Below are 17,895 nucleotides of genomic sequence, written 5' to 3'. Positions count from 1 at the left end.
GCAAGCTTCACCAAGGTATTCAAAATCCATTTAGAAAATTGCATAGTGCTAACATTCAAGTATCACAAAAAGATCCTTCCCCCTCAAAAAATGCCCTAGTGGTCCAATGCCATAAATAAACTGTACAACAAAAGAAAGAAAGCCCTAAATTAATTTAGTAAATTTAAGCCCGTCTCTTCATGGATAACTTTAAAAACATTGCAAAAAATTGAATAGCATTATCAGGCCCAATAAAGGAGCCCATATATTTAGGCTGGCTTCTGAAGCCAAAGATAACATGGGACTTCCTATTCTGACAGAAATGACATTGCCACTATTCTTATGAACAGATTTAGTGCCCACTTCACTCCTAATATTTCTATTCAAAGCCTTGAAATATCTGAATCCCTTGTTCCCCCAATTATTTCTAAACATCATTTGTTGAAACGGTCTAACCAAGACCAAAAATACTTCCTCCATGGGACCTGAAACAATACTTGGCTGCTAAATAATAGTATTATAGGTTCACAGGTTCATAGGTTGGTACTAGGCTATTGGCCCTATGCCCTATGCAAGCCTAGCCATAATAATTCCCTGGATATTTCTTCCCACAATATTTACTTCTCTGGACCCCTGTCTAGCAGGGCGACTGACATGATTCCTGGGGTGAATTTCCTATCTCCCATCCAATCATCAAAGTTTCTTTTGAAGAGGGCCAATGAGACGCTCTGCTTGACATGTATGGGCAGTCTATTCCAGAGTATGGGGAGTCTCTGGGTCAGGAACCTACCCCTCCAGGATGTTTTGTTCATTGTGATGACAAGGTTTAGATCCCTGGAGCATGTGGCTCTGAGGGATTGAGATTTCTTTAAGTGGAGCATGTCCAACAGCTCAGGGTTTGACATGGCCTTGTATGTTAAGCAGAGATTGCCTCTGAGTGGAAGATATGCCACAGAGTATAGCTGGAGTTTTTTTTTGACGGTCAGCATATGGCATCTGCTTTAGGCCTGTGATTCTTTTAGTGAGGTATTTCTGTGGCCTTTCCAGCTGTTGCAGATGTCTTGTGAGGTACATACCAAATGAGGCATTATACTCTATAATGGGTCTAATGAGGGATGAGTACAGTGGGACAATGACCTCCTTTTTTCTGGATGAAAAGCCCTTAGTGATGAGGTGTGCCACATAGAAGGATTTCCTGACTGTTGTGGCAATGTGGTTATCGAAAGTGAGACCACTGTCCACCTGTGTCCCTAAGTCTCTCATCACATTTTTGATGTTTGGTGTCCTGCCACCTATGTGGTAATTCATGGGTACATGTTTTTTCCAAAGGGGATAGCTATGCATTTCTTGGGCTTAAGCTTGAGCCCATGGCTCTGGCACCAGGCATCTGTTTCTGTAAGACCCTTTTGTAGAATATCCACATAATTTGGGGATTCAATAATGGCTCCCAGTTTGCAGTCATATGTGAACTTTGTTAGCCAGAGTTCCTTAGTGTTGGCCTGTATTTCCGAGAAATAGATGCTAAACAAGAGTGGTCCCAGGACTGAACCCTGAGGTACTCCACTTTGTCACTTGTCTGGAGCTGGATTTGGAGTCGGCTACTTTTACAGTCTGGGTTCTGTCAGTAAGCCAGTTGACAACCCATTGAGTGACGTAGGGATTTATGCCCAGTTTAGTAAGTTTATTTATGATTCCAGAGTGGGGGATGGTGTTGAAGGCCTTGGTGAGGTAAAGATAGGCTGTTTGGACTGCCTTACCCTCGTCCATAGCTCTGGAGACTGATTCGAAGAAGTCAACCAGATTTAGAAGACTAGATCGGCCCTTCACAAACCCAAACTGGGTAGGGTCCAGTGTTTGAAGGTTGCCAATGTCTTTGTTTATAAGTTCCATGATAATGCATTTCATGCCCTTACAGATCAGGCTTGTCAGACTGATGGGATGGTAGTTCCCGGGATCCAAGGTGGATCCCCCCTTGTGGAGTGGGATAACTGTAGCTGTGCGCCACTCAGTGGGCACGAAGCCTGAGGTAAGGCTATGATTAAACATGACACTTAGGTGGAGTGCCAGTTCATTTTATAGTTCATGTGGTACACAGCCTGGGATGTCATCTGGTCCCATGGATGCTGTATTCTTAGCTTTGGAGAGTGTGGTTTCTACCTGTGTGGCCGTGATTACCAGAATTTGGCAATCTTTTGGTATTGAGATGGGCCCTTTAGGGGGTGAGAGGGGGGTGAAGTTGGCACTAAATCGATCTGCCAGGATATTGGCAATATCCTTGGGATCTGTATATTTAATGCCATTCTGTTGTAGCTCAGAGTAGATCTGAGCATTGCCATTTAAATTCTTTACATAACTATAGAATGCCTTGTGGTTGTCTTTGGAATCTTTGGCAATTTATTTTCGTAACTAGCTTTTGAGGATTTTATGAGGGATCTCAGCTTCTTACTGAGGCTGGTGAGGGAGTTTTTTGCATCCTGGGATTTTCCTCTTTTCTGCAACAGTTTCTTCCTCCTGTTGTATAGTTTGTTTATGGCAGGGGACCACAAAATTGGCTTCCTTTTTTTTGGAGAAGAGCATCTTGGTTCTATTTGGGATGGCACAATTCATGCACAAGTAGATGTGCTCATAGAGTGCCTTAGTGTAGGATTCTGCAATCGAACTTTCAGATCCCATCTGCATGGGTGTCGTGAAGTTTGTCACTTCTGACTTCAGTAGCATGAAGTTGGCTTTGGAGAAGTTTTTTAAAGAGGTTTCCTTACTGGGGGGTGGGGGTAGGATGTGGATGTCAAGGGTAATTTGCTTATGGTCAGACCTGACCAATGAGGGGGTGACCACTGGTGTGGAGCATCTATCTCCCATGTTGGTAATGACCAGGTCTAGGATAGTGGAGCTCCTGGTGGGAAAATGGATTAGTTGATCCAGGGTGCTGGAATTTATGAATTCCAAGAACCGTTGGGAAAAGGAGTTGGTACCCGAGTAGTTTTCCCAGTTAATGGCAGGGTAGTTGAAATCACCCAGTATTAGGGTGTTTGGTTGTATCTTAATATTTTCCAGTATGTTTAGAAAGGTGTAGTGAGAATCTTTGTGCATGGTGGGGGATCTGTAGCAAGCTACAATTTGGATTGCAGTCTTATCTAGTGTTAGTTGCACCTGGAGAATTTCAGATGCATTGTGTTGGGCAACTAGCCTGAAGGTGTGAATATCCTTGGTGAATAGGGACACTCCTCCACCTTCAGTGTTTCGGTCTTGGTTTTGTGGCTGAAAAGTGTGGTAAGAGTTGTAGCCTGGTATTGCAGGGGTGCTCTCTGGAGCCTTAAACCAGGTCTCAGTTACTGCACAGATATCGATGTTCTCCATTTTTAGGAGTGCCTCGAGAGAGTGCATTTTAAGGTTTAGACTTCTAGCATTGAGTAGCATTACCTTCAGATTTTGCATGCTTGTATCTGTTACGGTGGTGGTTTTCTCCTTTGAACCTTGCCTAAAAAAGGCACTATAGGGGTGGCAAGAACTTTAGCCAGTAACCTGAATCCTAGGGGTGGCAGGTGCAGACCATCTCTGGCAAAGCATTGTGGTTTGTCGATCATGTCTTCCCAGGCAGACAAATAGTGGATCCCCTTTGAATGACACCAGAAGCTTAGCCAATTGTTGAAGTCAATCAATTTTTTCCTTATACTGTGGTATCATTCTGGGCGAAGGCAGGATGCTACTCAGGGCTAGGGTCATACTTGCCTGGGCCACATGATCCAAGAGTTCATGTAGTCCAGGGAGGTACGTCTCAAGTTATTCACTCCAGCATGGACAATGAGAGTCATATTTGTACTTGTTGTGGAGTGACTTGAGTGCATGCGTTATGTGGTGGATCCCGGCACCCGACAGGCAGCTGACTGTAATTTTCTCCTTGTTCAGCCTGGTGAGTTGGACATCAGTGTGCCTGACTATAGAGTCAGCTATGACTAAAGTGTTGTGTACATTGTCTTGCCTTAGGGGCTGTTGTTGGGTGGCACACTGGTGTTGTGAGCTATGTGTCACTTTGGTTGTGATTGGTGTTGTTTGCGTTTCAGCTTTGGAGGTCCTTGTTGCTTGGGCAGGTTAATGTTAAGGGCCTCCGCATATGTGGGTTTAGTGTTGATATGTGTGGGTGTTGGTGGTGTGGATTTTGAAGGGCTATGAGTTGCAAGAGGTGTAGTGCAGGTGTTAACCTTTTCCTCTTGGCTGTCTAGCACAATCATGGCTAGAGATAGCTTTGCTTCCAGTTTGGCTATGTAAGTGCATCTCTCGCGGGTTGTAGTGTTGGATGGTAGGTGGAGAGGATTGTCTGTGTATATGAGGCAGTTGCCGCATTGCCCCAGTATGCCCAGATTCACCATGTGGACAGGAGAAATCACCGGAAGCTGACCTTGGACATACCTGTTTAGGTGCTTTTTTTGTAAAGTTTAAGAGCTGTTTTCCCTTACCTTTGCAAGGTACTTTGCAATTATATGATGTTTAGTGCCTGTGATTAATTTCTCCTTATTGACAAGGAGAGTTGAGTGATTGTATCAGTCTCAGGCTTCCTAGTGCTTTCCAGCAGGTTCTAGAGCAAGTGCTAGTCACAGGGGTTCAAATTTTAGCGCTACTACTGAGAAACCAGCCAGATCTAAGGGAAAATTTGAAAAGCAGACTTTCTGGCACCTGGAATAGTTTAACTGTAGCCTCGCAGTGCTGCACGATGCGAAAAATGAGCAAACACATGCGTTTTTAAGCCAGAAAGTTGAAAGGGATAGAAATCAACCCAAAAAGGCTAATAAAATTACAATTTCAGAGCTGGAAACCACTCCTCTAGCGTTAGATAGGCAGTACAATGCTCACCACTCCCACTAGTAAGCAGTAGGACTTCTCTCTACCACAGCAAGGTCTGGATAGCTCTGAACACAGAAAATAAAGTCCTGAGACAAGCAGAGCCTGGGATATGGACTGGCTAGGAAAGGTGGGAAACGAGCAAACAATAGTATTTCTTTTTGTTGAAACAGGCTAAACAGTGCAATCTGTTTGTTTGTGTCTTTCGGCTTTTCCCGGTTAGGGGTCGCCACAGCGGAACTCCGGTCCGCTAATGATTGGTAGTTGATTTTTAGTGCCAAGTTACCAGCCCTGATGCACAACCTTCAATGAAGGTACGCCCATTCACACATGTCTTCATGCAGAACACGCTCTAGCTGTGAATCGAACCGGACAACATCTTACTGTGAGGCAACAGCGCTACTGCAGCACCACCACCGCAGGTTTGCAATGCAATAATACAGTAAATAAACACAGAAAAGGCTAACACACTTGAGTGTGCAGTCCTAAACAGTAAATGCAATTAAAACGCTACAAAATTAGCAATTTAAAACTTTTTAAATGAAGCAAGGCAAGTGCACAACTGAAAAACGATTTAAGAGGCAGTAATACAGCAGAATAAGTAGCTAGTCTACATATACAGAGAAGTCTATATATACAGAAAAGCAGCTAAAACACACAAACAATTCAGATGCAGTGCAACCTAGAGCACTTGAGTTGTAGCAATATTAAGGCAATTACAGTTATAATAAATGCTCTAAAATATAGTCTATATTTCCAAAATGTTTGAGAAGCATAGTCAGAACACAAGGAGATATGCAGTTGCAGACACACCCCTAAAACTGTTTAACTTAAGTTTAGCTACTGTTTGTGTCCCTGATTATTGCCATACCACAGCGGTGATGCCCTCTTTAAGAGTGGTCTTGCAACAGATCCACAGATCCAGATAATTACAGCCCTATTGGGCTTACAAGTCTCATCTGCAAAGCTGTGGAATGTATTACAACTGACCTCATAAACTGTGATATTGAGAATCTTGTTGACCCACAACAGTCTATATATATATATATATATATATATATATATATATATATATATATATATATATATATATATATATATATATATATATATTTATATATATATATATATATATATATATATATATATATATATATATATATGGGTCCACTTTGTAATTTCAAAATACTGAAATTCAGAATTCCAGTATTTCGAAATCACAAAGCCGAATACTCAAAGTTCCGAAACTGGCAGAAGCACGAAATTCAAAGTCCTGAAGCACTGAGATGTTGAATTTCTGCTTCCGCTGGTGCAGTGTGTGGATGTTTGGGTTTAATTTAGGTAAGTTTGTGTGTGTAAATATGTTGGTTAGGGGCTTTAGTGTGTGTAAGTGTGTGTTGTGACTGTGATGTGTGTGTGTTAGGGACAGTAAGATGTGCTTGTTCGAGTTTTGTTTGTGTTTCTGTGCAATCTTGAAGTTAGAATATACAATATATAGAATATACAAGTAGGAGGTTGTGGGGGTACAAACTCCCAAATGGGGGCTTGCCCCCCTGCTTATATGTAGTTTGGATGTATGTGTTTGATTGTGAGGGGAGTTTTGTGTTTGTTTATGTGTGTACTGTATGAGTAGCGTAGTTTCGGGATTTTGAATTTCGCGGTTGTGTGTTTTCGGATTTGTGAGTGGTGCTTGGGTTTTCGGCTTTGTGATTTCGAAATACTGAAATTCGGGATTTCAGTATTTTGAAATTACTAAGTGGACCCGTATATATATATATATATATATATATATATATACATTGATGGCTACATTGGATATAAAAAGCCTATTTACTAGTATACCCAATGAGTTTGGAGTAGACGCTGTCAGGAGTTGTATGACTGAGCTTAGTAACCTAGAAAATATAGATCAAATGACAGTCTGTACTCTCTTGGATGTAATATTGAACAACAATATTTTTTTGTTCCAAGATAAAGCTTATAGGCAGACATGGGGGGTGGCGATGGGAACCCCCTGTGCCAATGCCTATGCTAACCTGGCAGTGTATCAATGGGAGAAGATGTTTATTTTTAATGATGAGAGGTTTAAGAATAACGTCATTCTCTACAGACGTTTCGTAGACGACATCCTTCTTTTTTGGAATGGTGATGCCAAATCATTAGATGAATTTGTAGACTTTATGGGTTCTACTACCACCTTCCTGGAGTTTACATATGAATGTTCTACCAGTAAGGTTAATTTCCTTGATGTTACAATTAGTAAAGATGACCTGAGGGGAATCACAACATCACTATTCAGGAAACCCTGTTGGAGGAATGGCATCCTCCACTATGAGAGTATGCATCCTAGGCATATTTTTCCGAATGTGGCCAAAAATCAAATGTCTAGGATAATGAGGTTGTGTAGCAGCCCAGATGATGCTTGTTATCAAATGGACTTTCAGGAAAGTTGTCTCATTGATAGGGGATATCCTTTCAAGTTGGTTTCTAACCAAAGAATTAATGCCGTAGGTGCAAAGAATACAACATATAAGAATTGGCATCATAGTAGCCAGTCAGGTAATAACAAAGGTAAGGTTCAATATGATATTAAGTACACAAGTGATGTAGGCTATATAAAGAATATTATCACAAATAATTGGAAGCTACTAAATATGGACAAGGATCTATCTAGAATAGTGGGAGTTAAGCCAAGTTTTAGGTATAGCAACTGCCTAAATCTAAAGAGGCTACTGTGTAGGGAGAAGGTGAAGATTGAACCTGTGGACATCAGGGTAAACTATAGGCAAGGCACGTTTCCATGCAGGAAATGTTGTGTATGTAAATATATTTCCACTGACCAAAGGCTTGAATTAACAGATATAGGCATAGTTTTTGAGCCCAATTTCTATGCGACATGCGACACGACTAATGTTATTTACTTAGCCACCTGTAAACCCTGTGGGGCTTACTATGTGGGCATGACTACGCGTAGGTTTAAGGACCGCATTTATAACCATGTGTACGATATTAGAAAAGGGAACATAACAAATGTATTAGCCAGACATTGCCAACAGTTTCCGTCACATGGCTTTGAATTCAGGGTTTTGCAGTTGCTATATCCCAATAGAAGAGAAGGGGACATGGTAGGTGCTCTTGAATTGAGTGAGTTAAAATGGATCCTTAATCTCAGGGCACACATAGAACCAGGCTTGAACTCAGCGCTAAGTATCAGACCTGCCCTATTGGGTAATATATGAATTGTTTTAACATTAACGCAGTTGTTTTATGGTTTTTAAATGTGTTTGATGCAGTCATCCATTTCATCATGGTGGTTTACATGACTTTTTGTCTGTGTTTCTTTTTCTATATCTAATTTGATCTTTTCCGCCTCGTTTAGTACAACTTGTTCTATTCCCTTTTCTATTTTTTCCCTCTTTCCCCCCCCCGCCCCCCCCTCCCCCCCTCCCACTTTCCTTCCTATCCTCCTCTATCTTTCTTCATTTCTTTTACTGCTGTACCTCTGCCTTTTCACTGTCTTTCTCCTTTTTCAATTTCTCTTTCATCTGTCTTCTGTCCCATATTATTTACGTATATCTTTGTGCAATATTTTATGTCAGTTTTGGTTGTTTATCATAGAGTTTATGACCAATTGCTACTTTGCATTTTTGTACACTGCATATGGATTGCAGTTATTTATTCTTACATATATGTGTAACCTCTCACAAATGGTTTTGTATGCAGTTAGATTATTATTTCAATACATATGAATTTATAAAAAGATTTTTAATAATATGCATTTAATTAAATGATATAGAGACTGTAAGTTTTGCTTTTAAAGTGTTATATGTGTGTATCAAATACAAAATATATTTTTGTCTAAGAATTACTAAGAACATTGATGGTGTTAAAAGAACCTGACTGTCCTTTTAAATACTGATAATTATACTTAATTGTTTGATTTAATTGTTTAATTAGGGTGGATAGATTGGATATAAGGACAAGGCTTAACCTTCTGTAATGTAACCTGAGGAAGCGCACTAGGTTAGTGCGTGAAAGCGCTTGTTCTCTTTTCCAATAAATTGCTTTTTGTTTATGGTGGTTTCGTGGTGGTTCCTTGCAAGTCTACAATGCATGTCTCCATGCAGAACACGCTCTAGCTGTGAATCGAACCGGATAACGTCTTACTGTGAGGCAACAACGCTACTGCAGCACCACCACCGCAGGTTTGCAATGCAATAATACAGTAAATAAACACAGAAAAGGTTAACACACTTGAGTGTGCAGTCCTAAACAGTAAATGCAATTAAAACGCTACAAAATTAGCAATTTAAAACTTTTTAAATGAAGCAAGGCAAGTGCACAACTGAAAAACGATTTAAGAGGCAGTAATACAGCAGAATAAGTAGCTAGTCTACATATACAGAGAAGTCTATATATACAGAAAAGCAGCTAAAACACACAAACAATTCAGATGCAGTGCAACCTAGAGCACTTGAGTTGTAGCAATATTAAGGCAATTACAGTTATAATAAATGCTCTAAAATATAGTCTATATTTCCAAAATGTTTGAGAAGCATAGTCAGAACACAAGGAGATATGCAGTTGCAGACACACCCCTAAAACTGTTTAACTTAAGTTTAGCTACTGTTTGTGTCCCTGATTATTGCCATACCACAGCGGTGATGCCCTCTTTAAGAGTGGTCTTGCAACAGATCCACAGATCCAGATAATTACAGCCCTATTGGGCTTACAAGTCTCATCTGCAAAGCTGTGGAATGTATTACAACTGACCTCATAAACTGTGATATTGAGAATCTTGTTGACCCACAACAGTCTATATATATATATATATATATATATATATATATATATATATATATATATATATATATATATGGGTCCACTTTGTAATTTCAAAATACTGAAATTCAGAATTTCAGTATTTTGAAATCACAAAGCCGAATACTCAAAGTTCCGAAACTGGCAGAAGCACGAAATTCAAAATCCTGAAGCACTGAGATGTTGAATTTCTGCTTCCGCTGGTGCAGTGTGTGGATGTTTGGGTTTAATTTAGGTAAGTTTGTGTGTGTAAGTATGTTGGTTAGGGGCTTTAGTGTGTGTAAGTGTGTGTTGTGACTGTGATGTGTGTGTGTTAGGGACTGTAAGATGTGCGTGTTTGAGTTTTGTTTGTGTTTCTGTGCAATCTTGAAGTTAGAATATACAATATATAGAATATACAAGTAGGAGGTTGTGGGGGTACAAACTCCCAAATGGGGGCTTGCCCCCCTGCTTATATGTAGTTTGGATGCATGTGTTTGATTGTGAGGGGAGTTTTGTGTTTGTTTATGTGTGTACTGTATGAGTAGCGTAGTTTCGGGATTTTGAATTTCATGTTGTGTGTTTTCGATTTGTGAGTGGTGCTTGGTTTTCGGCTTTGTGATTTGAAATACTGAAATTCGATTTCAGTATTTTGAAATTACAAAGTGGACCACGTATATATATATATATATATATATATATATATATATATATATATATATATATATATATTTGGGACAACTTCTTTTGTGAACACACTTTTTCGAACAACAGAAAGCCTAGACCAACTTCAACGAAAGTGCACTTAAGCACTGTACAGTGGGGATAAGGAAATATAAATTTTCCCCACTGTAGTGTGATCTTGGAATTCATAACAAGTTACTAGGCTGACGGGGATACTTATCATTATAGTAACGAGGAGTGAAGTTAGTATATATATATATATATATATATATATATATATATATATATATATATATAAGTAGTGGAGGTGTGTCTGGCAAAGTGAAACATTTTTGCAAGGGAGCAAGCCCCTACTACTTATATATACTAACTCTGAGATCGCACTACATTTGGGAAAAGGGTATATTTCCTTATCCCAACTGTACCGTGCTTCTGTTAACTGATTTGTACAGAAGTACACTTTTGCTTAACTACACTTTCGCTGATGGGGGTCTTGGCTTTCTGTTGTTTGAAAAAGTGTGTCGAATCCAAATGAATTGACTACACTACAGCGAATGGGTAGTGTAAGTTGAGCATTTGGGTTTGACATTGTGCAAGGGGACTGCAGTTCAGTGAGCAACTGTGAATTAGCCCATTTCCTCACTGTTGTGCAATCTCGGAGTTGGTATATTTAATGTGCAGGTGGTATGGGGGGTGAAGGGGGCATAGCCCCTCCAGCAAAATACTAGAATTAATGTACGATTGACTGTACAGTTTAGCGGTATGTTAACGTACATAGCAGGAGGTGACTGATGTCACCTCCTGCTATGTCGAATACATCGAACCATGGTTGTCAATGTATTCATTTTTACTTTGTTTTACCTTTTGACATTCCGAATTCCACATTTTGGGTCGAAATTCTAAACGGTTGACGGAAGCAGGTTAGAAATGCCGATAGTAATATATATATATATATATATATATATATATATATATATATATATATATATACATATACATATATATATATATATATATATATATATATATATATGTAGTACATTCTTCTTTAGCTTACAGTAAGCATGAAACTTGTCTTTTAATATAAATATTGTACATATTTCCCTCCTTATGGTTTATAGGCTTAAATAGCTTGACTGCTTCCTTGTCTACATTTTCAGTAAATGTCATGCACTGGATTTTTTTTCTGGTATCCAGAATATACCACTCATAGTAACATAAAGTTCACATCTTTGAATACAGGATTTCCAGATCTCCCCATAAAACATACAAAAAACATTGGTGGCTATAATGTAACCATTTCTAAGCTAGACAATGCAAGGAAAGTAGTGGTTCAATGGAGAGTGAGAAAATTAAATAATCTTTGTGAGAATGAGATTCTTGACTAAATTCTGCAGGATAGGGATTTATTTCAGAAATATATGTAAATGCAAAATGGCACTACTCTGAAATTGAGACTTCTTTAGAAAAAAAATTCAATAAAATGAAATGCTTGTTCTTTTAAAAATAAGGAACAAGATTTGTCTATTCTAAGTAAAATGGCAATTATACTGGCCTGCAATTGTATGCGGCTCTGATATGTCAGAAACATTCAGAAGACTAAAGGAAAGGGGGCGTGGCCAAGGATGAACACAGGATAGCAGCAGATTTCTTCAGCTCCACCAATTTCATTACATTGACAGGAATTAATTACTTAAAAAATTAATTTTTGAAGTAATTTTCTTTCTAAATATGTTTGTTTTATATAGTTCTTGAACTATATCTAAAAAAGAAAGGAAATCTTAATAATATTCCTGTCAGAAATTACTTTGGAAATTTTCCTGTCAGTTTATCAGTCTGAAATGAGTTCCAGTAAGACAAATTCTCAAGACTCCAGCATCAAGAAAGAACTTCAGTCTCTGATAATTATAGTCCAGCAACGTACTGCTAAGATGGATAAAATGGATACTAAAATAGACACTTTCATAGAAAAACTACAAAACAAATAGACTTGTTACATATGGACCTGCAACAACAGAAGATCCAGATGACAGGCATAGAAGAAACTGTGAATGACATGGAAAATAGAATACAAGAAGAGGAAATCAACATTGAGTTTCTGCTGAAACAAAATACACATTTACAAACAAAGCTGGATGACCTGGAAAATAGATCTAGGCGCAATAACATTAGGATTTTTGGACTGCCAGAAAATATTGAAGGTAACAATATTACTTCTTTTTTAACAACATTGCTCCCTAAAACTTTAGATTTACCAGAAGCATTCTCTTTTGGTATCGAAAGAGCACATAGATCTATAGCTAATACTAACTCTAACAAAAACTATCCTAGATCAGTTATAGTTAGATTTCTATCATCTTTTGATAAAGAGATGGTTCTTAAATCTGCTTGGGCTAAAGCTTCTGTTAAGATTAATGAAACAACTGTGCGTTTTGACAATGACTATTCTTCCATGGTATTAGCTAAAAGAAAAGTTTTTCTGCCACTAATAAGGGAGGCTAAAAAAGCACAGTTTAAAACATACCTTCTGTTTCCTGCCAAGCTTAAAATCTTCCTTCCTGATGGTCCTAAAATTTTCAATGACTTAGACTCTGCTTTACTGTTTATCAAAAAAATAAGATTTTGGAAAAATAGAAGAAATGGAATGGGCTAGTCCTTCGTTAAAGAGACTGGCAACTGACACTCCGTGGAAGACTTCAAAGAAGAAGAGTCTAATAAACAAATGATTTGTACTATGTTTTTTTTCTCTCTCATCATTTTATTTTATTATTAATCTTTTTAAATATAGTTCCTGCATTTCCAAGAAGCAACAAATATTTTGAAAAAGATTTAATCAAAGTTATTCTCTGTGTGCAAAGAAATGTTTTGTTTCATAACTAGTCAAAATATCTGGAGATTTAATGGCAAGCTGTGATTTAACTTGTTTCTCTTTCTGAAGAGGAAAAATAAGGTCAGTAATTTGTTACATTTTTTTCCTTTAAAAGTTTATATGTTCTTCAAATGCTATTCCTAATTATACTTTCTTGATTACACTGCTTATGCTTGTTTGTAAATAATCTGTCATGCTTTAACCAATAATAATTAGAACTAAATAATAGTAAATAATATGTTTTATTTTTAACTCTATTAATATAAACAGTAAGTAACATTCTATTGTATATACTTCTTATAGCTTTCTCTTACATTTTTTTATTTCTGCCTTACACCCTTTTACTTTCCACTCTCTTTTCTTTTCTTTATTAATATATAGAAATGCTTTTGATCATATAGACACAGTAAATAATAAGATTTGCATAGGAGTTGAGTTGGGACAAAAATGTTGAGTGTTGTTACTTATTAATAATTTTGGGCTTGATTTCACTTACATAGAGTCTGTAATAACCTGTAGAATGCATTGTGAAGGTTTTGTCATGTTTAGATGCATTTACACTGCTAAATGAATGTTTGTCACTAGTTTTTAATAAGTTTCCCGCCAAAATGTTAAGAGAGACAATCTGGGATGTGGGCTGTCTCATGCACAGTGTCCATGAGCTACTTCAAAAGCTTCAACTCTCAGAATTCTCACAGAGAAGCTGAAAGCAGCTTGTCTCACCTTTGACCTAGATATCACACTGACACATCACAGATACAGGAATGACACTACCTAATTATACTTTCTTGATTACACTGCTTATGCTTGTTTGTAAATAATCTGTCATGCTTTAACTAATAATAATTAGAACTAAATAATAGTAAATAATATGTTTTATTTTTAACTCTATTAATATAAACAGTAAGTAATATTCTATTGTATATACTTCTTATAGCTTTCTCTTACATTTGTTTTATTCTGCCTTACACCCTTTTACTTTCTACTCTCTTTTTCTTTTCTTTATTAATATATAGAAATACTTTTGATCATATAGACACAGTAAATAATAAGATTCGCATAGGAGTTGAGTTGGGACAAACATGTTGAGTTTTGTTAATTATTAATAATTTTGGGCTTGATTTCACTTACACAGAGTCTGTAATAACCTGTAGAATGCATTGTGAAGGTTTTGTCATGTTTAGATGCATTTACACTGCTAAATGAATGTTTGTCACTAGTTTTTAATAAGTTTCCCACCAAAATGTTAAGAGAGACAATCTGGGATGTGGGCTGTCTCATGCACAGTGTCCATGAGCTACTTCAAAAGCTTCAACTCTCAGAATTCTCACAGAGAAGCTGAAAGCAGCTGGTCTCACCTTTGACCTAGATATCACACTGACACATCACAGATACAGGAATAGCAGATTAATAATATGTGTTAAAAACCTATGTCCCAAACATATACATTACTATAACTCATTTAATTCATCTGATTGACAAGCATAAATAATTTTATAACTCTATACTGGAAGAAATTGTCATGTGATATATTTTAAAGCAGTAGTATAGCATGTTTGTAAAATCTGGTTACTAAAATGTGTTTGCTGTGCATTATTTTGTATATAAGCAGACAGATGTATTGAAGGGACAGCAATGTAAGATGGTGCTCAGTAAAGATACAACTCAGTGAGATCATATATATATATATATATATGTATGTGTGTGTGTGTGTGTGTGTGTGTGTATGTGTGTGTGTGTATGTGTGTGTGTGTGTGTGTGTGTGTGTGTGTGTGTGTGTATGTGTGTGTGTGTGTGTGTGTGTGTGTGTGTGTATGTGTGTGTGTGTGTGTGTGTGTGTGTGTGTGTGTGTGTGTGTATGCATGTATATATATATATATATATATATATATATATATATATATATATATATGTGTGTGTATGTGTGTATGTATATATATATATATATATATATATATATATATATGTGTGTGTGTGTGTGTGTGTGTGTGTATGTGTGTGTATGTAGATATGTATATAAATGTTTCTGAGAATCTGCTTAACTATGAAGTATGATTTATAACAATTTCTATGAATACAATATTTTATTCTATTGGCAATAATGAGTTTGAGTAAATGCTCATATACAAGCAATTCAAGGTTTTTGGAAGCTGTTAACTGTATTTACATGACAGAAAATAGATGCATCCTAATATATGTAATGTCTGAATCATATTAGCCATTTTGATTTAAATGAATGTTAGAACTTATTTTCTCTCCTCTTGATTTCTAACATCAAGATTATTTGAATGCTATTTGCATACAAGTGTTTTATATTACATGGATGTATATAGTAGTATGAACAGTTTTAAAAAAAAAAAAAAAAAAGGTTTATTTTAGTTTATATGATGCTGTTTTACCAGATGTGTAGTCTTGTCTTGCTAGATAATTGAATTGAAAACTGTTAACTTCAGTTAAATATAACTAGTATTAAATTGATAAGGTGGTAGCTGACGACTGCTGCTTAGGGTAGGGGTTAACTTGAGTGGTAAATACTACTCTAAGTTGGAGTTTACAACTCAGGCTGGATGCAAGGTTTAATCCTTACATTATTTTCACTTGTTCATTGTTATTTGTATATAGTTTTGACATCCACAATATATTTTGTACATTCATTGTCACTACACACAAAATTGAATCCTATACAAAATCCCATAAGAGATTCAATAAATACAGCTATATTTAAAGGTACACCTAAAGGAGGAGATGTAACATTACTTATCTTGTTATTTGTTATTTTGATCATAAGATTCTTAAGTTTTAAAAATGCCAAATGACATCTTTAAAAGGAATTTCTTTAAACATTAATGGATTGAATAATCCATGTAAAAGGGCAAGCCTAATAAGATACATTAATTTACATAAGGCCAACTTAGTCTTCCTACAAGAAACCCATCTCTTGAAAAAGATATTGATAAACTAGCCACAAACAAATATACAGTATTGGTTAGTTCAGAGCACACTCAGAAAAAAAGAGGAGTGGCTATTTTATGGAATAAAAGTATGCCCATTCCTAAAACCATTAAGTCTTATCAGGATGACAAAGGAATGTTTTGTATGGTTACAATACAAATTAATGGGAAGACTTACACTTTAATTAATGTATATTGGATACCTGGAATTGGTATTAATACAGTGAAACATCATCTTGATAAGATCATATCATTCTCTATAGGAGATATTATTTTAGCTGGTGACTTTAATTGTATACTACATGAAAGTGATACTACCACTATAGGAAAGAGAAGAATTACATCTAATGCAAAACATTTAAAGCATTTTGCTAATTCTTATCATTTGAATGATATTAATAATCAGATAGATTCAAAATCATTACCATACACCTTTTTTTCTAACAGATACAAAACTTATTCAAAAATAGATAGGGTCTTTATTTCTAACCAGATGGTAACAGATTTAATTAATTCCAAAATCATTTCATGTCCTATATCTGATCATAATTCAATTGTTTTTGAATTCATGATAAAAAATACTCATAATGTTCAGATCAAAAGGATACCAGCATACTTAACTCAACTAAAAGACTATAAAGAATATATACTTTTAGAAGTAAAACATTTTTTAGACATAAATAACACCTCTGAAGTCTCCATTGTTTATGTTTGGGATGCCTTAAAATCATATCTATATGGACAAAGTATCAGATGGTATAATAATAAAAGGAAATCTTGGGATAAGGAATTGTTAGATATTCAAAGTAAATTAGACTCTTATAAACATAATAATAAAGAAAATATTATGGACAAGAAAGTTATTGAAGAAATAAACAAACTAAATGAGAAATACAAAGAAATTTTAACTCATAAAGTTAAAATAACTTTAGAGAAATACAAGTTTTGTCTTATTCAATAAGCCCCAAATACTTACATACACTTAAAAATAAAACAAAAGGTTGAATAAACAAAACCATATCAAAGAAATCTTTTCTCTAAGGAAAAAGAAGAATGTTTCTAGTATACCAGAAATACTAGATGAATTTAGAAATCACTTTCACAAAATTAACCATAATAATATTAACATGGAACCTAAAGATAAAATAAAGGAGTTTATAACCACAAATATGAATAAAAAGCTTAATAAACAACAGATTAAACTATTGGACAAGAGTATTTCATATACAGAAGTTATTACACAAATAAATAAGCTTAAATCAAACAAAGCACCGGATTATGATGGTATTATACCAGAGATATATAAAATCCTTTCTAAAAATACATATTCATTAATACATAAGGTTTTATTTTGGCCCAAACTGAGTTAATAACCCCCCCATCTTGGCAATATACATTTATTTCGCCAATTTTAAAACCTAATAAAGATCCAACTAGATGTTCTTCATATCGGCCCATCTCATTACTTAATGTTGATTATAAAATGTTTATGAATATCTTTGCTGATAGATTGAAGACAATCATTCCCGGCATTATAGATATAGATCAGACAGGCTTCATTGTAAATAGAAATACTTTTGATAATATAAGAAGAACTTTAACATTAATAGATTTTGCAAATAGGAAAAAGAAAAATTTAACACTTATTAGTCTTGATATAAGTTCAGCATTTGATTCAGTAAGTTGGGACTATCTGTTTACCTTAATGAAGTGCACAAACTTCTCGGATGCATTTGTAAATCTAATTGAACATTTATACAAAGGAACGTTGGCTTA

This window comes from Protopterus annectens, chromosome 9.part0, assembly GCF_019279795.1.
Source record: "Protopterus annectens isolate FY-2018-M chromosome 9.part0, PAN1.0, whole genome shotgun sequence".
Classification (NCBI taxonomy): Eukaryota; Metazoa; Chordata; order Ceratodontiformes; family Protopteridae; genus Protopterus; species Protopterus annectens.
This window is presented reverse-complemented; position numbering follows the sequence as displayed.